At 41.9% G+C, this 26,648-nt stretch overlaps 1 protein-coding gene and 1 long non-coding RNA gene across 3 annotated transcripts in view; one reads left to right on the forward strand and one right to left on the reverse strand.

Annotated features, from left to right (window-relative positions):
* The window catches only part of GARRE1 (granule associated Rac and RHOG effector 1), a 55,141-nt gene extending 34,045 nt beyond the window's left edge, over positions 1-21,096 (reverse strand). The window contains exon 1 of the mRNA XM_081870463.1: positions 20,901-21,096. The gene's annotated coding sequence lies outside the window, so the exon portion shown is untranslated. The remainder of the gene's footprint in view (positions 1-20,900) is intronic.
* A 64-nt stretch (positions 21,097-21,160) lies between these two features.
* On the forward strand, positions 21,161-25,550 carry LOC309346602. Of its 2 annotated transcripts, XR_014158704.1 has the most exons (4): positions 21,161-21,213; positions 21,293-21,394; positions 21,492-21,580; positions 25,118-25,550. It is a non-coding gene; the product is annotated as an uncharacterized lncRNA (long non-coding RNA). The 2 variants fall into 2 exon arrangements; XR_014158705.1 differs by having other exon boundaries at positions 21,164-21,394.
* The last annotated feature ends 1,098 nt before the right edge of the window (positions 25,551-26,648 follow it).

A 26,648-nucleotide genomic window follows, 5' to 3' on the forward strand; every position in this document is an offset into this window, starting at 1 on the left:
CCATCCACTTTATGGCTATGAAACTCAGTTCATTCTGGCTTCTGGATTTTCTTTTGCATCACACTCTGCCAGGCCTCCTTAAGCCTGTCTGCAACCATAAAGGCTAGTCACCTGCTTTGTAAGTAGCAGATACCAAGATTTCACACTTGCTCAGCACTTCAAATTGTGGAAACCACAAGACACCATAACTAGTGACTTGAGTGAAAGGAAACAAGGAAAATTAGGAGCCATTGCTTGGATTCTCTACTTTGTACAGGCAGTGAACATTCTGTGCACATCCAACTGACACGCGACCACCAACATGTGTGGTGCTTTTGGCCCCGGAAGGCGGTAGAACAGGGCAGGGGCAGAATGGGCTTAAGCACAACCACTGACACACACAATGGCCCTGCATATGTTGCTGAACTATAGCTTCCATTGTACATGGCCACTGATCATGCTTGCTAGGGTTGATGTTGTAGTTCAGCAACATCTGGAAAACCAATAGTAAACTTGATGATATGTAACAGCAAAATGTCTAACCCCCAAGTTGCCTTGTTTCCAATATGATCAAAGATGCTCTCTGACTAACTTTTGTGCAAGCAACTCTGCACAGGTTGTGAAACCCAAAACTGCTCAAGCAGTTAAGCCATAACTAGTCAAGTTAGATTTTTTTTCTTTTGCAAATCTGATTTGTTGCCTTCCCCAAATAAATATACATATGCTTTGACATTTTATTTCATTGGTTCAAAAAATTGTTCAGAATCTCTCACTAAAATTGTTTGCTAGACAGCATGTCTAAGCTTTTTAAACTGATTGTGGAGGAGAAAAGCTATTGGCAGGGTACTACTACTACTACTACTACTACTATTACTAACCCGCTGCCACAAGAGGCATCCAACTTGGAAGGCTTTAAAAGAAGATTAGACAAATTCATAGAGGACAAGGCTATCAGCAGCTACTGGTAGGTTTCCCCACAGGAATCTGGTTTGTTGCTCTGAGAATAGGAAGCTGGGCTAGATGGGCCTGATCCAGCTGGGCTAGATGGCCTGATCCAGCAGCTCTTCTTTTGATTAAGACACTTGCTAAAATACACTCGGGAATTCAAATGTATCAAATTCTCATTTGACACTGGCTTGGAAGCATAATGACAAAGGATGTGGGAGATCCATTAATGGTTCTCCTATTGTGCTCCCACTCTGCAAAAATCAGAGCCCTTTCCTGGCCTGCTTTGTATTCGAGCACCAGCATCAGGGTGTGTTCCTCCACCCCCATGTGTTTTCCCTTATCCCCCACCACAGTTTCTGTTTGCTCTACAGGAAGGAAAATATAGGTGACAGCTACTGTATTTCTCCTCACTATTATCAAACAAGAGTTTCAGAGTCGTTACAATTAAATGCCCCCTTTCTCCAGTATCACTGCTCTAATCAAAATCAGAGATTAATTTGGCCCCTAGGACTCAACCTTTCTTGGTTTTTGCCCCCCTCCCCTCCTATTTTATTTACACACAACTGAAAAAATAGGCCAAAGTAGTCCTAATTAACAATAGTTACTTCTGAGTAGCTATACTTAGGATCAGGTGGTTAATCTTTTAGACATATCCCTAGAACACAATGTACTTTTTAAAGTACCTGTTGGTATTAAAATTCTGTATTTCAATTTGGCTTTGATATGTTATTGCACAACTGGCTTATTATTTTTTATCCTCTTTAAACTACAATATGCACATTGTTCCACAGTTCTACAGCTACGGTTGGAGTCTCAGTCTTGTTTACATGCTCCATTATTCTCAAATAGCCACCCCTTAATTTTTTATTGGGTTGGTCAATCAAATGCTGGAGACAGACACTAGTTTTTTGAGAAAGCTGAAAGAAATTCCAAAGAGGGGTCACTGCATCTATGTCCCGCTTTCACCTTGGGTTAACGGACACTGTGCTTTTCAATTGTTTCCAAAACTTGCCTAATAATGTCTGACTAGAGGCAGTGGTGGGATAAAATAAATGTGTACACACATCATGGGAATCAATGGCCACATGTGCACAAGCCCTGGCTTAATAAACCATAGTGCGCACAAGATGCATGTTAGTGCACACAGACTGATCACTCTCACTTTGCTCCACCCCTAGCATGAATGAGTTAACAAACCATCGTGTTGCATTTGAACCCTGGATTGTGGTTTACTCTGCCCCAACAAACCAGGAGTGGTAAGCCAACAGCAAATCATATGTTAAGGTTGGCTAGTGATCCGTAATCTCAGTTCAGATCCAACATTGAGCTATATCAATTCTGGTTTGTTTAGCCATTCACACAGGGGAGGAGTGAAGCAGCATTCAGGATGTGTGCATCAGCAGAGTTCATGCCTTACTGTTACATGCAAATGCGGCTAGAGTTCTCTCTCAAGCCACTTTCAGCTCTTTAAAGACTATTATGTCTCATTTCAAGAGACACGAGTTGAAAGAGAACACATGGGAAAACCAGAGACTCTGGACAACCTCTCATATCTCTCCATGGGATCAACAGAAATGGGTTTACCTCTGTTATGGAGAGAACAGTGAAGTATATCCTCCAACATGCAGTGACCTCTGAAAGACAAGCAACGGTAAGGGTTTAGCTGAAATACACTAGATATCCACCCCTGGTCTACGCTGCAGGTTTCAAAGTGGAATCTGAAAATGAAACCGCAAAGAACTAATAAGCTGTTTTCTACCTATGCATTCTTCTGGCACTAACTTGGTGAGAGGATGTCACTTCAATAGCCTACTTGTGGCACACAATGTTCTTTTACTTACTGAGGACAGGGGTCAGAGTCACACTAACCCCAAGCCTTCCTTGGCAAGACCAAAAGTATCCAGAGCAACAAGAAAACTCCAAGACAAGGTACTCCTTGACTAGAGTATATAGGGAGAAAATATGAGGACAGGAAAAGGAAAATGTTTCCTTTGATGAGTGGGTATCTTTAAATCTACAGACTGCCCTATCCCAAGAACTTATTACAGTAACATCACTTCAACTGTATAAACTTTAATGAGTTCCTGAATTGATCACTGGGATTCCTTTCTGGCAGAAAGCCCAGTACAAAAAAGAACCTACAATAAAATGCATCACAGGACTATGCCATGTTCCAGCTTCTTTTTTAACCCAAAGGACTTTGCATTGCTTTCTGAAATGAACTTGCATCTGTGCTCATATGTGCTGGTTTATCTGCTATTCCTAATGCCTCACATTTGTTGGGTGCCTGGTAATAAACTTTGCACTATACATTTTATTATCTATTTAGCTTCTTGAACAAGTCTGTTAAGTAAATCCAATCAAGTGAGTTATTCTTGCTCAACATTTGTGTACTACACAACTACATGAGTTTACCTCCCCTCACTTTACTTGCTTCCTTTCAATTTGCCAAGAAACCTCTACAGCACGTGCAAACACAGGTACTTTTATCTTGTACTTCCTCCTATGCCATTTGCCCAGTATGATCTGTTCCAATCAATATTCCTTAACTAGGACTCATTTAAAGGTACTCTACTTGATCACTCATATACTTTTGGATGATTATCAATTAAGTTTGCATATAAAATAAATATTTATGAAGTAAAAAAAAAACATTGTTTTGAAGTCAGAATTAGTGAACATAGTTATTATTAATCAACAGTCAAAGGTTATGGTACATTCTGCCTCTTCTATTTCACTTTGATTAATTTATTTAAAAATAAATGCAAGTTTGTATTTTAAAACATATATAGGGAAAAATAAAGCCAAAACCACACTTTGTTTAGAGAATATATGTGTACATTGTAGAAGGTTCTTAGAACATTCACTAAGAGGAGGGAGAAAAGGGGAGTGCCTCTTAAGAGTATACAGTTGTACCTCAGAAGTCTAACGGAATCTGTTCCGGAAGTTTGACTTCCAAAATGTTGAGAAACCAAGGCATGGCTTCCGATTGGCTGCAGGAAGCTCCTGCAGCCAATTAGATGCCGCCTAAGCCGTGTTGGATGTCTGGGTTCCAAAGAACGTTCGCAAACCAGAACACTCACTTCCACGTTTGTGGCATTCGGGAGTCAAAATATTTGAGTCACAAGGCATTCGTCAACCAAGGTACGACTGTACTTACAACCTATATGTTTACAAGTGCCAGTATGGGGGGTGGGGAGAGAGAAGAGGTTTGCAGTCTAATTAACTGGGTATACCTTTTTAATCTGTTTTTAAATGAATAGTTCAATGAAATAAACATCAGAGCACTAATTCAGAATGATTTATTTTTCATTCTTTAATGAGATTATTTTCAAATTCATGCAGTTCTTGTCCAATTGCTTGAGCATCAAACATATAAGAGTTGAGGAACTGTTAAAGAGCAGGACACACCAAGGCAATACCTGCAGACAAGGTTTATTTAACTGAACACATTTACTTCTAATATTCAGCACAAAGAAACAGAAGAAGCATTGAAGAGGATAAATTAAGATTTTCATTTATTTCTTTGTAAAAAGAAAACCAGGAAATACAGCACCATCAACAAGTATAGTGCTACAGTGAAAAATGAAATACAACCCTACAATATAACTGCATCTGTTCCAGCTCAGAGACGAGTAACTTAAGGATTTATTTCAGGTATTTTAGTCTACAACACTTCACCAAATGACATTAAACACAGACTAGTATCCAGGAATAACCAAAGGAGAGACAGAACATGACTAGACACCTACAGCACCCAGCTAAAAATCTTTCCAACATGTCAATGAGCTACACCATATCCTGGACAATGACACTTTCCATTCACAGGCCTTGAGTGTTAGGCCTGTCCATCCCCTAACCTTGGGTGGGTGGGGTGGGTGGGTGGGTATTGTCTGTCTGCTGTGTGTGTGTACACAAGAAAGTATGGGATGGGCACACCCACTACTGACATGCAGTCCTCTAAGGGTTTTGCCAATACTGAATGATATACTCAGGCTGCAAAATGTTAACCACTCCTACAACGAAGTAGGGGTGTATGGGGTGCTAAGGGAGGGGTAGAAGCTTTGGTGGGGGGCACGTCATGCTTCTTCTGGGGTAGTTTGTCCACCTTTGGTCCCTACCCTGCACTCAGCTCTTACCTGTGGCTCCTAGAAGCTGTCAGCATGTGCCAGAAATGACTTCAGCTGGCCAGCTAAACCAGGTGAGGGTAGCTGATGGGTCTAAAACCCTCGGTGAGTTAGGGACTTCCCCTGCATACGAAGACAGGCTACAGCAGATTGAGCGAATAAGATCAATAGTGGGTCCAACTGTCAAGAAGGTAGTTCCTTGCATGTGCTGTAGAGGGAAGTGAAAACTCTGGTCCTAAGCCTCCACTGCCTTGCAGGATATTTTTGGAAGAAGAAAGGGCTACACAAATCCAGCGTGTATTTGGCCTTACGACGATTGGATGGTGCCTTGTTGTATGCTTATTTTTGGCAACTCCTACAGCCAAGCTAGTGCCAAATGTATTGCTCTGCTTTTCTTTGGACCACATCAGTGAGGCTGAGAGAGGGTTTAGTCATCTCTGCAGCCCAAGACCTCAATACACACTGCCAGGCTCGCTACCTGGGGAAGTCACTTCAAAGCTGCTAACAAAGCAGTTTGGCTTCACTCCATATTGTCCCTCCTATCCTCTCAAATGTTTCCTATAATAAAGGAATTGTACCACTACCAACATTAAGGAAATTCTGATTGTTCATTCCAAGATGATAGCACAGGATGATCAGCATTGGACCCTGAGCCTGAAGAAGAGTTATCACTTCTAGAATTATTGCCATCATCTGTAGACCATGGAATATGCGGAGAATAAACAAAACAAAACAAAAAAGCTGGTATTGTCTCATCATGGACTGATGCAGACTGGTGCAACCAGAGGTGATATCTTTAACAACACAGAAAAGAAAGGGCAATTAAAAGTCTACTGAATGTGATTGCAGAGGCAGAGAATCCATGTTGACTATAAAATTGCCTTGGTGGAAAACCAGCAAATAGCACCGGCAAACAGCACAGATTCACTTGGGAGGTTGTGGACTCTCCTTCACTGGAGGTTTGTAAGCAGAGGTTGGGTGGTCTTCTGTCAGGGATGCTTCAGTTGAGATTCCTGCATTGCAGGGAGTTGGACTAGATGACCTTCCAACTCTATAATTCTATGATTCTTCTCCAAGAGTGATGGAGCAGTTGACACTGGTGGAAGAGTGGTGAGCAGTGTCAAAACTAGATCAAGATTAAAGGTGGGCAAGACAATACCAAGTATCTGATAACAAAGCTAAAAAGCATGATGCAACTACAGGAATGGAATTGTTTTCTTACACTAAGGGAAATTTTACTGCTGAGGCAGTAGACTATGGTAGCTACTCCTGGATTAGAACCTAGAGGATTCAAGGGAGATGTCTTCTAGTCATGAAGTAGACTGCTATGTTATGAACTTTGAGACAAAGAAAATCCTCTGTGTTACAACATGAAACAATCTGATCAACAAAAGGCTGACTCTAGATTTAATCCTTCGAATGCCACTAGGTTCATGAGTGAGTAGAGCATTTCATCACAATCAGATGTCAATGAACGACATTCAACTTTAAACCCCTTCCCCATAGACAGAGTGCCATGCATGATATACAAGATTTTCGAATAGACAGACGTCCCCGTCAAAGGAAGAGTAAACAATTAATAGTAAACAATTACATGGCTTTTGTTTATGAATTAAGAAACAATTGATAGTGTTTCATAAATATTGCCAATACATTATTAGCCCACGTGTTGCCTTATGTTATGAACTTTGACAGACCCATCAACATGGAAAATTTCTACAGATGTAAAGACTGCCCTCCATAACCTTGAGTGAAGTGTATTCTTCCAAAGCAGGTATAGTCAATGAAGAAGGCATCTGAAACCATTATGAGAAGAAAAATGGGATTTTCTACACCTTTACTTTGAGGATCAGATAATGTGTTCCTCAGAGGCTCTACCAATATTGGGGGGAAGCAAAGATGTGGGGAATTTCTAGTGCTGCATAGTATCAATTCAGAAGTGGAGCTACTGGAGTTATCAAGAGTAGTAGTCGACCAATATGGGTCAGAATAGAAATTTATGTTGCTGGTGGAACAGGAGTCTTGACAATCATGTAGCATTTTGACTCAGATACTGTTAACTTGTATTGTCAGTGGTGTAGAGTAAGTGGTCTCATTTTCCATTCAATCTGGTGTACACTATTATTGATGTCTGGACTCCTTAAAGTCCATTATCTTCTAAGAAGTGTTGCATCCAGACAGCTTCAAGTCCCTCCAGGAGAAGATGTCAATGATTCTCTCAAGGTTTGGCAAAACAAATATAGTAGTGTGAACTTTCCAGCAATGCCTGTGAAGGTCTACTAGTGTCTGGGCTGACCTGAGATGACCTCAAAGCAAGAAGCTTGAAACCATATGTCTCTATTGTGCCATTATTGCTTAGTAAAGCACAAAATATGCTGACAGGATTAAACTTTTTGATCTTCCAAGCAAAACAAGGCTGTTTAAGCCCATGACACTGGCACCTTTAAAAACAACAGCCTATGAGCCATATGCAGATGACAAAAATTGAGGGGGGAAGTTTTTGGCAAGACAGACCTGCCAGTAACAATACCCAATAGTATCTCTTAGAGTGCTGAATGGCACTATTTAGTGGGAAGAAATCCCAATGAAAATCCTTGTCATTATACATTTTACATGGCTATTTGTACATATTTAATTTTTTTATATATGGATGTTTTATGATGGCCTATACAGTGGTACCTCCGGTTGTGGACTGGATCCGTTCTGGAGCTCCGGTCAGATCCCGAGGTTTCCGCAACCAGAGGGACCGCTTTTGTGCATGCGTGCGCAATGACAGAGCGCTTCTGTGCATGCAGCAAAACACTTCCGGGTTTGCCGCTTTCGGAACCAAAAGTAGCCGAGGCGCTACTGTACTTGTAATACCTAATAAAGGTTTGGCGAAGTAAAAAAAGAAGAGTAATATACGGTACAAGATTTCAACCTTGTACCGCTCAACTTCTTAAGCAATCAGAAGAGCAGAAACTTCTACAACGTTTCAGGTTTCCTAGTAACTACAATTCTTCTCCCTTTAAGTTTCAGTTTCCTAGGCTGATCTTTTGAACCCCTTTGCCAAGAACAGACTCTGCACAGAATACAACCATATTATAAATTATAAAATAAACACAAGACAGCTGGACTGGTCTATTCAATCACACAAAGTTATTTTGAAACTAGAACTGTTTGTGCTTAAAAAAAAATCACAGATAAATAATAGTTACAAACCCTTCATAACATGTTACTAAAAGTATGCATTTCAAAGCCACCAGTTCAGTAACTTGGCTTTGATAGCTTGGGCAGTTTCCCCAATGCAATTCCCAGTTTAACTTAGCCTTACAAAAAAGTCACAAAAACAGACAAAAGCTGTGAACTTTCCCTTAATAACAGTGTTGCTACAGTGCTTATCTTGCTTACAAGGAATTCATCATGCATCATTTACTGTGGAGTGGTTTTTTAAAATTGTTTTAATGCACAGAGCTTTGAGTATCATGGAGAGGAATATAAATATTTTAATTTAAGTTTGTGTGCTTGGGTAGTTGCCAATTATTATGTTGGTGCAATACAGTGATTGCAACAATGACTTACAGCAATAGTAGGATAAGTATACATTTTAAAAAATGAACATGAAGCAAAATGAAGTGACTTGCCCAACATATCAATTACAGTGGTACCTCTAGATGCGAACGGGATCCATTCTGGAGCCCCGTTCGCATCTAGAAGCAAACATAACCAGCGATGGCAGGTCTGCGCATGCACACGTTGCTTTTCGCCGCTTCTGTGCATGACATCGTTTTGAGCGTCTGCGCATGCACAAGCGGCGAAACCCGGAAGTAATGCGCTCCATTACTTCCGGGTTGCCGCGGAGTGCAACTCAAACGTGCTCATCCCGAAGCACATTCAACCCGAGGTAAGACTGTACCTTTATTGGGGTTCTTATGCCTGGCTCTTCATGAGCCCCGCCCAAGTATTCATCTTTGTAAAGAACATTGACACCGTGGGGAGAGCACTGCACAGATTAGGGGGGTGCATTACGGAAAAGGCCTGTTCTCCTGTTGCTATCTTGCAGGTAGCTGCTACAAACATTTCATTCCTCAGTGGCTGCCACCTTAGAATTCCATGCACTCACCTGTGTACATGTCTTTGTCACCTATGACTACCAGACAACTGGTTGAATATAGGGTGAATTTAAGCTTAACTCAGGGGTCCTTGCCCTTTTTGGTCCCTATTGCACATTCGGAAATCTAAGGAACTATAATGGGCACAACATAATATCCATCTCATGGAAGAAAAACTAGTATGATCAGAATACATGCAAACATGCAAAATACTTAACACAGCTACGAAAAGAAAAACACAGTCAAAAAAAAGCAGGCAGCACCTCCCAATAAACATACTAAACATACTAAACATACTAAAAAACCCCTAAGACCTCAGTTTTGAGAGACCAGGAAGGATGGGGAGCTTTGGCAGGGGCCAAAGGGAATGTCTCTGAGGGTACAATATTAGGCACCCAAGGCTTAACAAAACAGCCTTTTAATGTGCAATTTCAGTCAAACTCTAAAAATGGGAAAGAATCTTCAAAATGAGCAAACATAAATTATGTACTGTACATCAAATTAGGGTTGCCATTTCAAAGCTTATAATGAATGAACTGCAGTGAAAATATTATGTTCATTTTTCACATGGTCTAGTCTTTCCCCTGCAACCCCCCCAATATTCTTAAGAGGGTCTCTTCTCCAGTCTTCAGAGAGTAGCTGGAATTGGGGAGGCAGAAAAGGGCCCTCCTTTCCTTCCACTCTGCAGGTTTAATATGAAATCTTAGGCGCAATACTGCACCCAGAGCTCAGAAAATGCTCGTGCTAATGAAATTCCCTGTTGCAAAATGTGCCTAGAACAATGGAAGTTTTGAACACTGCCTCACAGTGATGTTGAGGATATAAAATTAAATAACCATTGATGGCACTCCCAAGTTCCTTAAGAGCAAAGGTTGCATATGAAATGAAATTCATCAGATGGAACTTTCCCCTCAGAGAACACTTCATCTGATGGATTTCTGCCTAGTGTGCAAATGTTAAATGCATGGGAACAAAGGTGGCAACACTACATAATCTGTTCAACAGGTACTATTCTGGTGTTAATGCATGCAAGAATACAAATGACCTGCACACCTTTGCTCCAAGCACAATGCAATTACTGCTCTAGATGACAGAATACCAAGTATTTTATTTTGTTTCGGCATTAAAACATGCCTATTGTGCCACCTCCCACTGTGATCAAGCAGATGAGTCACTTAATGCAGCCTCCATGTTGTCCTGATGAAGTTCCCCAGATGTACCTGGTGAACTACACTGAAATAGTATTTCTAAAGCCCACTTTAGTTGCTTCTCTCTACCTCCAGGATGATGTATTATATATAAATTAAAAATGTAACATGGGGGACTGCACAAGAACATGGTCTGCATGGAGGTCCTAAATTTAATCCCCAGGCATGACTTGGAAAGACCCATCTGGAGAGATGCTGCCGGTCAGTGTAGAGACACTACTAAGATTGGCATAAGATAGCTTCCTAAGTACATATGCTAACAAATGCAGCCAGACATGGTCTCCTCTTTCTCAGCAATGTTGCCTATCCTCAAGTACCAGCCAGGGTCTTTCTGCTCTACAGGCAGTGGGGAAACATCAACAAAGCACTATGACTAATAGCATGACCCTGTGCACACCTTTCTTGGCAATGAGCCTCACTGAACTTAGTGGGACTGTCTTCCAAATAAGTATGCATATAAGTCTGAAAAAAATGTTTATTAAATCAAGCACCTTCCAGCCTAGATTGATAGGGAGGTGCTGGTAGGGTCAACACCCACTCAACCCCACAGCCTCCTCTGTTCAAAGTAACTGTGAAGGACAAATTCCTGCAGCTATTCTCTTGTGAGCTCTACAGATTTGAGTTGAGCCAAAAGAATATGAAATGTTACGTTTCCAATTTGCTGAAACATTAGAACTGTGGAGGGATGCCTATGCAGGGACTTTTAAATGGCACTGCCATACCCTCTCTCTCCCACATCTTTTTCTGATTCATGAACCTCAGGCCACCATAGACAATAGGTCAAATTAATAGCAAGTGAAAGCCCCTATGACTTGCTCTGTTTGAAATATCAATTACTAACAGCATGGAAATCATAGGTGTAGAAAGAACACTGACTGCATGGCTTGTGCCAGTGTCGAAACTGAAACCACACATAGCAATATACATACATGTGCTCAAAGGGAAGTTAACACAACAAATACTTAAGAAATTGAGATAACTGAAAAGCAGTCATTTTCCTGGTATGGGTTGAGAAAACTGGATTTGGTTGACAAAATATAATCCAACCTACAATACCCTCTTTCATCTCTCTGGACTCTGTTGCAATTATGGACACTTTATTAAAGTCTACATTCCCATGTCTACATTTTGAATAATCTAGCTGTCATTTTCTGGCAAGTATCCATTCTTCAATTCCAACAAAATGAAAGTACCAGTATGTAGCTAATGCTTACACTACACAACTACTGGAAATGAGTAAAAGTTGTGTGCTTTCTTCCTACAAAGCAGGAGGTGAATCCGGTAAAACCATCACTATTTGCATTACATAATATTCTAAGCAATTTATTGTGCAACTCTGAAATGTGCTGGCACAGGATCAAAAACATAGAGCCCTGTGGGAATGTTAATAAGCAAAATAAAAATAATCCATTGCTCAGAAGGGACCACCCCACTTTCTCCTGTTCACCCCACAGGATTCCACTGCGCAAAGAACTGGGAACAACTCATGTGAACCATGCTTTCCTATTTCAGGTCAAAATGGAAGCATACTACCATTTTAGCACAAATATGCCCCATTTTAAGTAATTGGCTAGGGACGCAAAATTGTGCACATGCACGCACACACTTCCTGTTCAATCCATGGCACAGCTTGACAGTTTGAAACACAGAACATAGCAAGATGTCTTATACAAAGTCAGACCACTGTTCATCTTGCAGAAGACAATCTACTCCAGGGGTCGGCAAGGTTTACCTCACCTGAGCTAGTTCACTCCAGCGGAAATCCCTCCGTGCACTGGATCACGTGCACCCCCGTGATTTCCGGCATCTGCGTCTGCACAGACGCAAATTCCAGTGCAGCGGAAGCAAGTTCCTGCTCTGGTTTAGTGCAGCGCACAGGGACTCACCAAGAGGGTGGCTTGTTTGGGGGCGGCTCGTGGGCCAATTAAACGACCCCTGTGGGCCGCTTGTGGCCCATGGGCCACAGGTTGCCTACCCCCTGATCTACTCTGACTGGTGGGAGATCTCCAGGTTTTAAGACAGAGGACATTCCCAGTCCTGTCTGGAGAAGTTGAGTTGAACCTGGGACCTTCTGTATGCAAAACAGGTACTCATCAATCTACGTCTGGAGGGACAAGAGTTCTCCATCCTTAACATAGTGTACTACCAGTGTCTCGTTCTTATGCAGCGAGTGGGGACGGGTGTTGGTGGAGTCCAGTTCCAAAAGGCTGCAGCTATCATGACTGGCAGCCAGTGATGAGAAGTAGATCTGGGGTGTTTGGGGTATTTTGTTAGCAGGGGGAGGGTTGTTTCTGTTAGGTTTTTGTATCTTTATTTTAGTTCTTGTTTGTGGTTTCAAGATCTCAAGCAGTGTCCAAATGCACAGCAAAAAGTCAAAACCTTTTCAAAAATATGTAATGTGAAAGCACCGAATGGCGTCAAAAATCTAAAACAAGACTTGCTGCATCCTTCCTAGGCAATGTTAATAGTGCAACTCTATGCATGTATACTGAAAAGCAAGCACCAGTGAGTTCCAAGGGACTTACTTTCAGGTAAGGGTGTACAGGAATACAGCCACAAACAATATGAAAAGTGAAACTAGACAAAAACAACGGCATAACTTTATAAACCTCTGTCATGACTCCCCTTGAAGCGAAACAACCAAAGAGAGGAGAGACCAAGCGGCCCATAAAATCTGGATTAGCCTTGTATTTTCAAGCAAAAGGCATATCATTTCCAGAACTAAATTGGAAAGTATTTTTCTTTGCTCAGTCTTCAAAGAAGAAACACTGTGCATCCCTCCCAAACTGCCAGTGTGTTGACTACAGATTTACTCAATCATACCAATCCTTCACCACAAGAATGCAACATTCTTTTAACAGCAAAAAAATTAATAATTAGTGGCTAGACTAGATTTCATATACAGCAACATCTGCAAATCACAGTGTTTCACTTAGCAGATCAAAACCTTTTTAAAACCACAAAACCAAGCACCGGTTTTATTTCAAAACAGCAGAGGTCAAGTATGTTACCTTCCCACACAGATAAGGATTTGTGACTCATCATGTTTGCCTTATCACCATACCCAACAGTGCAGTTTGACTCAGGTTTACTAAGTAAGAGAGAAACCAGAGTTTTATTTTCTTATCCTGATGTTTCCATTCTAGTTAGGGACAGGAAAAATGCCTGAACTACTGGGAAGGCCTGAATTTGAGTATCAAGCTGCAAGAATGATCTTCCTTTCTTATTTACAAATTAACAAATTACCAGGTCTGCATTGTATTGTATCCACTCAATTGTTACTTAAATAAGAAATTACTGTACTAGTCTTCTAAAAACAAAACAAAACAAAACAAAAGGCAAAACTTAACTTTTTACTACAACCAGGAGACTAGAAACAGGTAACGTAAAACCATTTTTAAAAAATGGTTTGGGGGTTGGGGCGATGTTCCAGAAAGTGGCAGGCCAGTTAATTTCAATTTAGTTCTGGGGAAAATGGTGGACAGCATGATTATCAAGCATAGAAAATAATGTGAAGGATTAACACAGGTTCAGCAGAGGTAAATTCTGTCTCACTAACCCTGTATAAAGGTAAAGGGACCCCTGACCATTAGGTCCAGTCGTGGACGACTCTGGAGTTGAGGTGCTCTTCTTGCTTTATTGGCCAAGGGAGCCGGTGTACAGCTTCCGGGTCATGTGGGCAGCATGACCAAGCCACTTCTGACGAACCAGAGCAGCGCACGGAAACGCCGTTTACCTTCCTGCTGGAGTGGTACCTATTTATCTAGTTGCACTTTGACGTTCTTTCAAACTGCTAGGTTGGCAGGAGCAGGCACCGAGCAACAGGTGCTCACCCTGTCACAGGGATTTGAACCGCCAACCTTCTGATCGGCAAGCCCTAGGCTATGTTTTTTAGAGTGTATAGAGTTCTACAAAAGCACATAGATTGGGGTGATCCAACACTGTATACTTGAACTTCCAAAAAACTTTTAAGAAAGTCGATCATGAAAGCCTCCTGAGTAAACTTACAAGTTATGGATATGGCTTGGTACCTGGTTAAATAACATGAAGCAAAGCATAGAAATAAATAAATAAACACAAAGTTCTCACAATAAAGTGGTGTAAATGGAGCTTTCCCAAGGACCTACCCTAGAACTAGTGATTTTTAACTAGGTTGTAAATGGTCCAGGAATGGCAGTGATATAGCCAAATTTACAGATACTGTACAAAATTATTCAGGGTAGTATAAAGTATAACAGGTTGCAAAGAACTCCAAGAGTACCTCCCAAAACTGCGCATGGGCAACAAATGGCATATGAGGTTCAATGCAAACAAGTGTAAAGTGAAGTACATTGAAGATAACAATCTTAGCTTTTCCTAATATGGGGTATGAATGATTGATTGGGAAAGAGATTTTTGGTCACGGTAGATAACTCAATGTAAATGTCAAACCAGTATGCAGAAACTGTGAAAAAAGGCAAATTCTAGATCACTACAAAAGGCATCAAAAATAAAACTGCCAAAAACATAATGCCTTTATACACACCTGTGGTGTAAGCAAACCTCGAATACTGTGACTGTCCACATACTTGCAGAGCTACTCCATGCAAGACCCAATAATCTAACACCCAATAATCATAGCTTGCAGCACAAGTCAGTCAGCAGAGGCAGTGAGTTTGCATCCCCCTGGCAGAAGTGGTTTCTGTAGATCCCCTCTCTGACACCTGTGATTCTATGACCTTCTGGGTTGTATTCAATATTAGTTCTACTCAGAGTAGACTCATTGAAATTAATGGACATACAACTCAAATACATCAATTTCAGTGGATCTATTATGAGAAAAACTTATCTGAATATAAAATCAACTGCTTCCATAAAGGCACAAAAGAGACTGGGTTGGATGAGAAGTCATAGTTTTGCTGCATTAACCTGATACCCTACAGATGGGACTGGCCAGTTCAGGATAAAACATTTTCATTAGTACTGATTGTATATACTGGAGTAAGCAATAAATGCAACCAAGGTAAAATCAGTACCGCTTGGAATATTAGGCTATTTTCTGTTATAGTATACAATCTTTCTAACAAAACATACTTGTTTAAATAACATTCTTAGTAGTGTATCAAACTTGAAAAAAGAATTTTTAAACTTGAGCTGCAAGGAAAAATAAATAAAGCAAAGTTGAAGTCAGACTGGAAGAATGATCACTACTTATGGTATGTGCACACATCACTTTTCAGGTTTTTAGACTTCTTTACCATTTCAAAAACTTGCAAATCCTGTTTGACAGTTACAATGAGACAAGAGAGTGTACAACATGCCATGGAATCTAAATTTCTCTTTTAAATCTTAAAATAATTGTTTGTCTTCATCTGTGTCTTGGAAGCAAACAAAATTCAATTACAACTAGACTTGCGACGTGTAGCTCCTTGAGAATGTCTATACATTTAATCTCAGTTACTGCTTTTAAAAAGCCCAGAAAGGTTAATTAACCATCCTTAAATTTCCCACCTTCTCAATCTTGATTTAAAGATAAAGCATCACAGTTTGATATATCAAACTAATTTGACCATCACATCAGAAATTTGTTGTCTAACAAGAATAAGCATTCCCCAGTACCAGAGAAAGTATACAAGGTGACCACACCACACTCTCATGCACACACATTGCACTCACCATATACATGCAGATTATAGATATACATGCATTTCACCCTCCCATCTACACAGCCACAAACAACTTGCCTCTGCCCAACTGCATCTCTCCCTCATCCAAACACATTGCATAAAAATCTATCCTATGTAACAGAAACCACACATATACACCTTCCCCTCCACCCTCTCTCACACAAAAAGACCACACATACATGCAGTGAAGGATATGCCTGCCACCAGCCCCATGGCTGGCAGCAACAATAAACAGACCTGTTCACTCATCCCTTTCCCTTCCTGTGCAACTTTTTTTAAAGCCCCTCAGAGAGAAAGGAAGTGCCCACTCCTAGCTCAAAATGGTTGCAGCAACTTCAAGCAAATTGAAGAAATGTGGTTCTTCCCCCACCTGGCATTTGTTTTAAAGAAGTCCCTCCAACAGGGAAAGGAAGTGCCAGCCACCAGTGAAATGAGGCTGGCCAGCAACAGCACACTATTTGAGTGAACAGGACTATTCCTGATGTGCCCTCCTTTCCCCCCCCCACACCAATTTTTGTTTAGTTAGGTTTTTTTGCCTCTGTCTGGAACAAAAGAAGTGCCCACCACCATGTGGCTGGCAGGCAAGGTCACTCACTCTTCCCCCGCCAGATTTTTTTAAACAGGCCTTCCATGTAAGGAAGCATCCACTGTCAGCTCCATGTGGTTGGTGGGCGGCAACAGCTCAGTGAATGTCTGGATCAATGCTTCAGATTGCCTCGTGGACTGCAAGGGCGGCCTTCTTGGCACTATGGTACCCACAAGTGCTGAGCTGAAAGCCCCTGAAATACAGTTATTTTATAAAGGGATTGCAAACCAATGGGAAACATTTCCTGCCTAAGCTGCATCAGATCTAACAGCAGTTCGGGGGCATCTGCACTTACTTTAAACTAGACTTGCCTAGGTACCATTCCTCATATGAACAAAACAGGCAGAACTGAGAGCCAATAAAAGAAAAATCCTGCATCTTTAAGAACTTGAATATGTTGGTATTACACAATATGTAAACCACATATATTCAGCCAGTCACATAAAGACAAAATGCAGATGCAAATATTGAGCATGTCAAAGCAGTTTCTTTTTCAGGACAGGGATCAACAAATCAGTTGTTGTTTATCGTAAGTGGTAAGCCAGGAATAAACCATTGGCTACCACTTGTAGCCCACCCATTGGAATTAATGAAGTAAAATGCTTAGGGGAATGACTATATGAACAGCTCCCACAGGTATTTTTATATATAGTTAATAGAGGAATAACTGATTCATGTTGCAGCTGTATGTACACTGAAGGAGACGAAAGTATGAATCATGCTAATGAGGTATACAATGGAAAGAAAAGGTCACAATGGTTCCTACTATATACATCTGTATTCACACTATGAGGGCAGGGAGAGAATTATATCATCTGGACAATTTCTGACATTTAACATTTGGAGCTCAGAGAAACTGTTGATGCAGTGTCCAGGTATCAGCTCTATATTAAGTCCATGTACAATTCCTCCCAAATGAACTCTGAGCACACAGATGCAAAAGGAAGTGAAGGGGTTCGATCTTATGAATACATACACACACACAGTCACACGTGTCACACACAGCTCTCAATCACAACAGCCAACCATTCTGCCCAGATGATGCATTCTCACTCAGCAGGCTGAAATGGATTCTTGTAACAATCTCTAAAGAGGAAAAGCTTCAATCTGAAATCATGACAGAGGCAATATAGACCCATGAATTGTTTCCTAGTATACCTGTGTGTGTGATTAATGAAAACCTTAATTAAGATCACTGTCTATAGCTGTGAACCCAGACACCTCCATCACATACATACTCCTCTCTGCAAGCTACAGCACACACTTTTGATGGGATGCACACCTCACGGGGGCGGGGGGGGCACACCTAACAAATCCCCTAACTGAACACCCTCCCCAAGGAGGAGGAACAGATACAGCACAGCAGTCAAAGGGTGAACTCACCTGTACCTAGTGCTGCCTCCTAACTCTACTAGAATTTGAACCATGATCTCCTTGATACAACTATCTTGAATGCTAATCTATATTTACATCAAGTTGGGATTACTTCCTTTGGCCTCACTCTTGCCATTTTCTAGCAGCGAGTTTGCCTAACTAGATCAACTGCATTAAGAACTAACCCCAGCATACTTTTAGAAGTGAACCACAATGTCATGCAACATGCAATAAAGGCTTATGGTAAACTTTGTGGCAGATTTAGTTATTAGAATCTAGAATCAAGATCCAACTATCATAAAATTACCCCATTACAGAAGATAGGGGTTTCCTCTCATTGCAAGCATATGGTACAACTTTAAATTTTTACCAACTGTACAAAGATTTTCTTGGACTAGATGCCCAATTATTACCACATATAAAAGTACTTGAGATCCTTCAGTACAAAAACTTCCTCCAATGTTCAATGCTCATTACCTTCAAATAACTGCACGGGGGGTTCTTAAAGAAGAAAAGCAAAGCAATGCCATTGGTCTGTTTTGCTTCCCTTTCCCCTCTCAGTTGTGAGGGGGAAGAGCAAGGAAAAATAGTCCCATGTGAAACCTATCCCTATGCTCATTTACTCAAAAGTATGCCTCAAGACTTATGAGACTTGCTTCCAAGTGCCTAGTCTGCAACTATAAACATACAATGCCTCATTTAGAAGCTAATGTAAGAACCAGATCCCATTATAGACAAAAATACTAATTCCTTAGAGCTAAACTCAACAGCCACTTGCTCTACTGCCATTATAATCTGTTGAACTGCTACCATTCATTTCTTTAAACTGTTTAAGAGCATACCTTATCTGCCAAACAAGTATATATTTACAATCTGTTTCCACATTTCTTTAAATTAGCATTATTCATTTGCATAACATTTTGGTTATTGTAAGATACAGTGTGGAGACTATCCATCTGGAAAAGCAGAATACTTAGTATGTTATCAGAAACCAATGACTTTAGAAGCACTACAAAAATTATATGGGGAAGCAAATTCACAACCATGACTCTATAGAATTTTGTATTATAGACAATGTTTAAAATTGAAAATGCATTAACACAAAGAAAGAAATTAAAGCCCCTCACAAGTGAGGGAGGGGGAGTACTCAGTAATATGTTAGGTTTGCAAGCTGTCATGTGCATTTCAGTACTTTTATTCAATAAAGAACAAAGTGAGATTACATATTTTACAACTATGGAGTATACCATTCAGAACTCTACAGTGATAGCCTTCCAGTTTAATGGCAAGAATTACTATGTTAAGGGGCTTCTTAATGTTCAAGAACACAAATTTTGCTAAAAGTAGTCTGAACTACATCTCGCTTATTGGTATACTTGAAGGAAATTAATGAAAATTCAACCACATTCTAAAAAGCTGATACTAATATGGTTCTCTCTCTAAAGAGAACTTTTAAAAACTTTAATATCAAAGCAGCTTTATTTTTTGTGATTAGGTAAAAGAAGCTTTTACCATTCTAATAAAACATATACTTCACCCTTGTACCTCAAACAACAAATCATTCACCAAGGGTATTGTGTTAGTGAGGAAATCACAGCTGAAGACAGTTTACCAGGCATTGATAAGATGCTACAACAAACAAAACCTTCAGGGATGTCCCCAGCTTTAGAATAAGCCAAAACCACCCAACAGTATTACAATCAGCATCATCCCCACACCAACCAATTAAAGGGATATCTCTACATCACACCTAAATAAGATCACCCTAGAATTGCTATCTGAACCCACAGATTCAGAAGTAGTTTGTTTATTTTACCATCTGTATGTGGCAATGCCGCAAGGGTCAGGCTGCAACCCAGCCAGCCAGCTGAAGACCAAGGGATTAGACAACACTTTGCAATGCATGTCAACTTTAAAAGCGCGGGAGGGGGGGCGGGGGTGAGGAGGCTCCTGCCAGCGTTGGACAAAAAGGGGTTTGCAGGCTAACAATTCCAGTTCCTAGCTCTCCAAAAATGATCACAAGCGCCAGGGAGAAATAGAGGGAGAGCGCTTGTAAGGCAGAGAAGAGGGTGTCCTCACCCAAGCCAGGAATCCCGGGGCCCTTTTCTTGGCCTGTGTGACGGTGTCATGTTTTGCTCTGGGAGGCTGGCTCCAGGGAGCGAGAGAGAGATTAGAGCAGGCCTCCCCCCTCCCCCCCGCTCTCTCCGAGGGCCTGGCACACTAGTATCCAGCCTGCCGGCCTGCCCTCACACGCACTGGCTTTTCTCCCTCCTAGAGAGAGCTGCTGCCCGGAGAGGAGCCTTCTTCGCAGGGCTGGGTCACTTATTCTGCACAGGAAGATGCATTGGAATTCGCGCAGGCGCAGTCCCGCTCGGAATTAGCCCACCTTAAAATAAATAAATAAGAGGAAAAGGGACGGGAGACCGCGGGGGTGGGAGGGTCGCTCCAGAAACTCCTCGACACCCCCTTGCCCCCCCCGCACGGATTGCAGAGCTTTCCCCTCTCTCTGAAACCCCCCAAAGCGAGGGGGGAGGAGGATAGGTGTGGGGGTCTAGGCTCCCACAGCGCCCCCTCCCAGGGACTGCCTAAAGGTTTCCCCCACCTCCCCATTCGCTTCCTCCTCCTGCTGCTGCAGCCCCCTCTCCTCAGCCGCTGGCCCCCCCCCCTCGAAGAGGGAAACACCCGCCCGCCCCCCGACAAACACGGGGCCTTTTGCCGCGCGCCTCCCCTTTTTCCCCCTCACAGGGGGCAGCGTGGTTCGTGCGCCTCTCCCCCCCCCCCACCGCACCCCGGCCTCCCCTCATTCCCTCACGACGACGGCGCCCTCTCGCCCGCCCGCCCGCCCTCCCGCCCGGCCTCCGTGAGGCAGCTCCAGGCCCGGAGAAGGAGGAAGGCGGAGGCTCCCCGCTCGGTCCGCTCACCTGCCCGCCGCGGCTGACAAGCCTCCCCCAGGCCGAGCAACGAGAGCCGGCCGCGAGCAGCAGCCCCTTCCCCCGCCCCGGCCGGGCTACGCTTCGCTCGGGGAGCGTCGTCGACGGCGGTGGCGGCAGCAGCAGGCGGTTGGAGGCGGCGGCAGTCCGGAAACGCCAACAGCAGGAGCGGCGGCGGCGGCGGCTCCTCAGCCGGGCGCCGAGGGGGAGGGGCTTGGGCGGGGAATGACAGGCTCGGGGGCGGGACCGAGAGGAGGAATGCGGGGGGAGGGGCCGAGCAGCGCTGCATTATTTATTAGTCCTAGTACGTAGTCTTGTTTATTAGTAGCATTAGTGCTGCATTATTCATTAGTAACAAGTATTTTTTATTTTATTTTAATTAGGTATTCATCTTCCGGAGGTGTGGCCGTGCTTATCTCTTGAGGCAAAGAACAGCGAGTCTTGTGTCAAGTTGAAAGCGCGGTCCTAAGCATACCTACTCAGGGGTGAGTCTTACTGCATTTCAGCGGGGCTTACTCCCGGGTTAATGGGGTAGGATGCCTAACACATTTATTCAGGCATAAGGATATTATTCCCTTCCAGAGGCGTGGCCGCGTTACGTTCTTGCAACTGAAAACAACAAGTGGTGTGACATTTTAAAGGTGCCGGCCTAACTATGTCTGCTCAGAAGGGTAAGTCCTATTGCATTTAATAGGGCTTTCAGATAAGGCTGCACAACACATTTACTCAGGTATAAGGTTATTATTATTGCCAACCACCGTTTTATTGTGTTTACATTAGTAACCCTGTTCCACAGTAGTTATTCATTAAAAACATGTAATATAAACATTAAAACAGATTAAATGTGACAACTCCCACACCCAGATGATTGTGATTTATTGATTCGGCTTGCATCCCACTCTTCCATTTGAGAGCTCAAAACATCTTCAGTGAATATTATCATTACTCATCTTCCAGAGGTGTAGCCATGATAAGCGATTGCAGCCCAAAATGGGTCTTGTGGCAACTAAAAAGTGTTGTCCTAACCATGCCTACTCAGAAGTTAGTCTTATTGCTTTCAATGGGACTTATTCCCAGTTAAGTGGTTAGGATGCCTATTGCATTTATTACGGCATAAGCTCTGCCTCATATATATGTATGATGTGGGTGTTGTTAACAGGAAGACCGGAAGTATTTGAAATGCTGAGAATCACGTTATTGACAGTGGCCATTCACACATACAAAGCAACAGTTCCTCCTGATAACACAGACATCTTTTTGGCATTGGTGTCAATGAACAGCTAGTACAATTAAAAAACAAAACATTGTGTTGATTCAGTCCACAAGTGGTGGCACTGAATCTGCAGCAGTTTCAAGGTGCAGTCTCTTTTTGAAGTTCAAGGGTTTCTGCCTTAAGTTCAGTTGCTTTACACAGCATCCTGGGAGGCTGAAATATTTTTGCACTGTGGAAACAAACCCAGGGAATTAACTGGTCCCACAGGTTCTTTGTGTAGCAGGGCTTCTGGAACCAGCCCACCTTCCTGTCCCCTCCTGCATATGCCCTTTCCCTTCTAATTCAGGGTCCTTGGCTCATCACCTGTGTAATGTTTCTGGGTCAACGACAGATATAAAGAATTAGGAGTAGTTTTTATAAAACAAGGTTTATTCAGAGTAGTCTCCAAGACCTTCTGCTGGAACTGAAACTCAAGGCCTAAGGAACGGCCCAGGGTCCTGTGACTCCAGAGGTAAGTCCTCAGATTGCCAAGCCTTTAACCTTGAATAAGTTATAAAATGTGAACAAAAAATGAAATGATTTTTTTAAAAAACCCATAAGATTATTACTATAGACATATATGTTGATTCTGCTGCATGAATTGCATAGACACAGATGTATCTACTATGGAACTTACCGGTAAGTGATCTTGACTAATGAATTACACTATACATTTTACACTCTACATTTTAGCACATCTCTCTATAAGTCGTTCTGGAGATTTTATCTTTCTGGTAGAACACCTCAATGTTTGTTCCACAATAACCAGTAACTTGTTATTTGCTGGTTTCAGTTTGGCCTTGACAGACCTTTGATAATCCTTTGCAGATAAAATATTCACATGAGCGCCAGTGTTCAGTTTAAATGAGATGGATATCTCATTCACCTGCATAGAGAGGACCCAGTCGCTTTCACTAGTCTTTCTTGCTTTTGCTACATCAATATACAACTCATCTGAAATATCTTCCAACAGTGTCACCTGATTTTTCTTTCTTTCTCTGGCTTGGTAACACATTGCAAAATTATTCCCACAGTTAAAACAGCTCCCCCCCCCCCCATGCTCAACGGTTTAGGACCATGCGACATTCAACATTTTTTGCATGCTTCTTTCTTTTGTATTGTTATTATATTTTTATTTATACCCTGCCTTTTTCCCTGACAGAATTTTAGGTGGCTCACAGATATTCCTCTTCTCACAGTGAGAGAAGCTATTTCCACTTTTGAAACTAGCTTCCTTATACTCTGCTCCTTAATATGCAGAGTATGGACAATATTTCTGGCCTGTGCTTTTACAGTTCCTGAGGACCTGCAAATTGGAATAATTTCGTCCAGGGGCAGATCCCTCTCATGCAACAGCTGCTCTCTGAGGACATTGCCTTTGATGCCACAGATTTATTTATGTTTGTTTATTACATTTATATGCCACCTTTATATTCCAAGCATATCAACGTGGTGTACATGGTTCTCCTCCTCCCCATTTCATCCTCACAACAACCCTGTGAGGTAGGTTAGGCTAAGATGATAACTGACCCAAGGTCACCCAGGGAGCTTCATGGCTGAGTGGGGATTTAAACCCTAGTCTCACAGGTCATAGTCAGCAGCAGGAATCATATCCTGCCAGTATAACTTGGGGATAGAATTGCCCCATACATAGGAGGCAGCTCCTAGGAGCCGAGGTCCCTTCCCCCCATAAAATATTTGAGGACCCCCACAAAGTTAATGGGCATTGCCATTCAAATAGTGTGGGTGTGTGTTGCATCATGTGATCGATTATGCAGGGCTTACCTGTCCCCAGCCCCATGTTTTATCCAAGTTGGCACCCCTGGTTCCATATATTAGTTAAACCATACTGGGTGCAAACAGATTGCAGATTGCACCCAGGGCTGTTGGGACAAAAAGCAAATTGTGTCTGTTCCCCCATTTAAAAATAAAAGCCAAAGTTGTTTGGGAAAGCAAGTCCCCTATGCAGCAGAAAGCAGAAGTAAAGAGATACGTGGTAGTCGTTATATTGGCAGAGATGAGGTATAAATTTAGCTGCTGCCCTAGTCAAGAGAAGCCAAATTGCCTAGCGAGTCTTACGTGTTTAACCCACCTAACCTGCAGAACCTGGATCCCATCTTTATATAACAAAAAATCATCTCCCACCTCACCCCCGTGGCACACACCTAACTCTGCGTAGGATCAGAAAGCACACAGATTTCAATTAAAGACTTACATGTATGTTTCTGACTCCCATCTTCTCTGCACACTTACCTGGGATGAGCCTCATTAAGCTCAAGTAAACATGCCTAAGCTTGGGCTATTCTTTCTCACACTGAAATCCATTGAGCACTAGAAGTGCTCTGCTATGGCCTTTAAAGTTGGAGAGAGGACTGGCCATGCCATTTCAGAAATAAAACATGCACATTCCTTCATTTCTTAACATGTGTTTGTGTGGAATGGGGTGAGGCCCAGGTTGTGAATTTGTGATGAGCCCAGCAAAATACTCATTGGGTCCTGCATAGGCCTGTAGCTGGGGGCAGGGGGTGACCCCCCCGAATGTCCTTTTTTTCAAACAAATAATTAAATTTGTTACAGAAAAAATAAAAACAAACAGGAAATCCTTTGTTTTAGTTCTCAAGGGCACAAATGCTAATATTTTGGGGTGGGTTGGCAATGGAATCTGCCTAGTATGAAAACATCACATGAGAACGGCCAGGAGGCAGAACTTAAAATGGAAGGAATTTTGACAAGTCTGGTCAATCTGTTTTTAAGTATCTAAATTCACTGTTGAGGGACTCGGAAGGTAGGCAGAATTTCCCTGCCTGACAAATGAGATGGCAAACAAACACCTGCTATATGACTATGATATCCATTCAAGAGCTATTATTCTTCAAGGAGGTGGGATTCTGGGAGTTTCTGCTTGCTGGGTTGAGGAACTACTGGCCATGGGGGTGTATTTTTTATGTCTTGTCAGGTGGGGGTGCAAAGGATATGAAGCTATATTTTCCCCTGGCTGGAGAAATGCAGGTCCGCAATTCATCACCACCATTATTACCATTGTAACTTCAAAGCAAACATTCATCATAAGTTTGTTTGCTGGAAGTAAATCCAGAACAGCAACTCTTCTGCGCAAGGCAAGGTGGTGGCACCGTCCTTCCCTGATGAAGAGAACATTGGATCTAACTCTTTGTCTACTATCAATAGACTGCTGTTTTGGAAGGAGAATGTACCACTGAGAAGTCAGCAAGTAATTCAACTAACTTGCACCAACAGATTTAGGTAACTCTAAACCTGCACAGCCTCAAATTTCATCATACCCAGGGGTCTACAATGTTTGGCCAAACATGGAAGTTCCAGTGTTCCTGTCTTAAATCTTAGGAGTGGCTGGAGTACTCAGTTAGTAGAGATGTTACTTCTTCATTAGAGAAAAAAATCCTGTTGCAAACTCTGACTCAGCATTTGTAAATGCAGGAGACTCTGAAGGGAAGCAGGCAAATGTTTTCCAGGCACACAAAGTAAATTGCCCATAAAAGTGCAATGGACAATTTTCAGGAGCAACAAAAGCAAGGATCAACAGGAGAAATTATTCAAGAGGGAAAAACTGCAGCCAAGTGGTGGAAAATAACAGATACTATGTGAAATGTATTGCTGGAGTAACTCAGTTTGTAGTGGTCAATCAGTTGTCTTTCAGGGACGATTCAGGGTGTGAACAATTATGCAGGTGGTTTCTTTTTATAATTAGCTACATTTGCTATGAGAAAATATTTTAAAATTTGCAACAAATTGCGAAAACGATTCCTGCAAGTGCTAAATATACTAGCCCTGAAATCCAAAATGAAATCCACAGCATGACTCAAACAGTTATAGATTTTTTTCTGGAGCAAATGGTTTAAAGTACTTGTGTTGTGTTGTTGGTTGATGAGACTAGGGACAAACAAGGCATTGAAGATATAGGGTTATTCCTGATTTTTTAACAACCTTTTTTGTGTTAATTGTTGGCAAGATAATTAAGAATTGTTGAAGTTGCTTAGTGAAAATGTTTGAATGTGCCTAAGTTACAGGACAACTCCAAAAATAAGGGTTAATTAAAAACATTTCACAGTTTTGTCTTTAAAAGGACCTGCCAGATTTTGATGTGTTTTTAATCTTTGTTGGAAGCTGCCCAGAGTGGGCAGGGTACAAATAATAAATTATTATTATTATTATTATTATTATTATTATTATTATTATTACCTGTCCCCTTAAACAGCTCCATTACTTTTTGTCCATCCCTTCCCCCGCCCCCAAACTTTTAAACTGGCTTCAAGCCCGGTCCTGCACCAGGATGTTCCCAATAGACCATGCCCCAAAAATGAACTTGGATATTCTGTTACGTTATATTGAAAAAGGAAAAACAGTCGTATGTTAGTAACTAGATGATAAGGTGCAATGTTGAGATAATACTTACAAAGGGGTGTGAAGCAGTTGTATATATTATTTTGTGGACTCATCCTTCCAACACAGTG

The sequence above is a fragment of the Podarcis erhardii genome, assembly GCF_964252035.2.
Source record: "Podarcis erhardii genome assembly, chromosome: 7".
NCBI classification, from domain to species: Eukaryota; Metazoa; Chordata; class Lepidosauria; order Squamata; family Lacertidae; genus Podarcis; species Podarcis erhardii.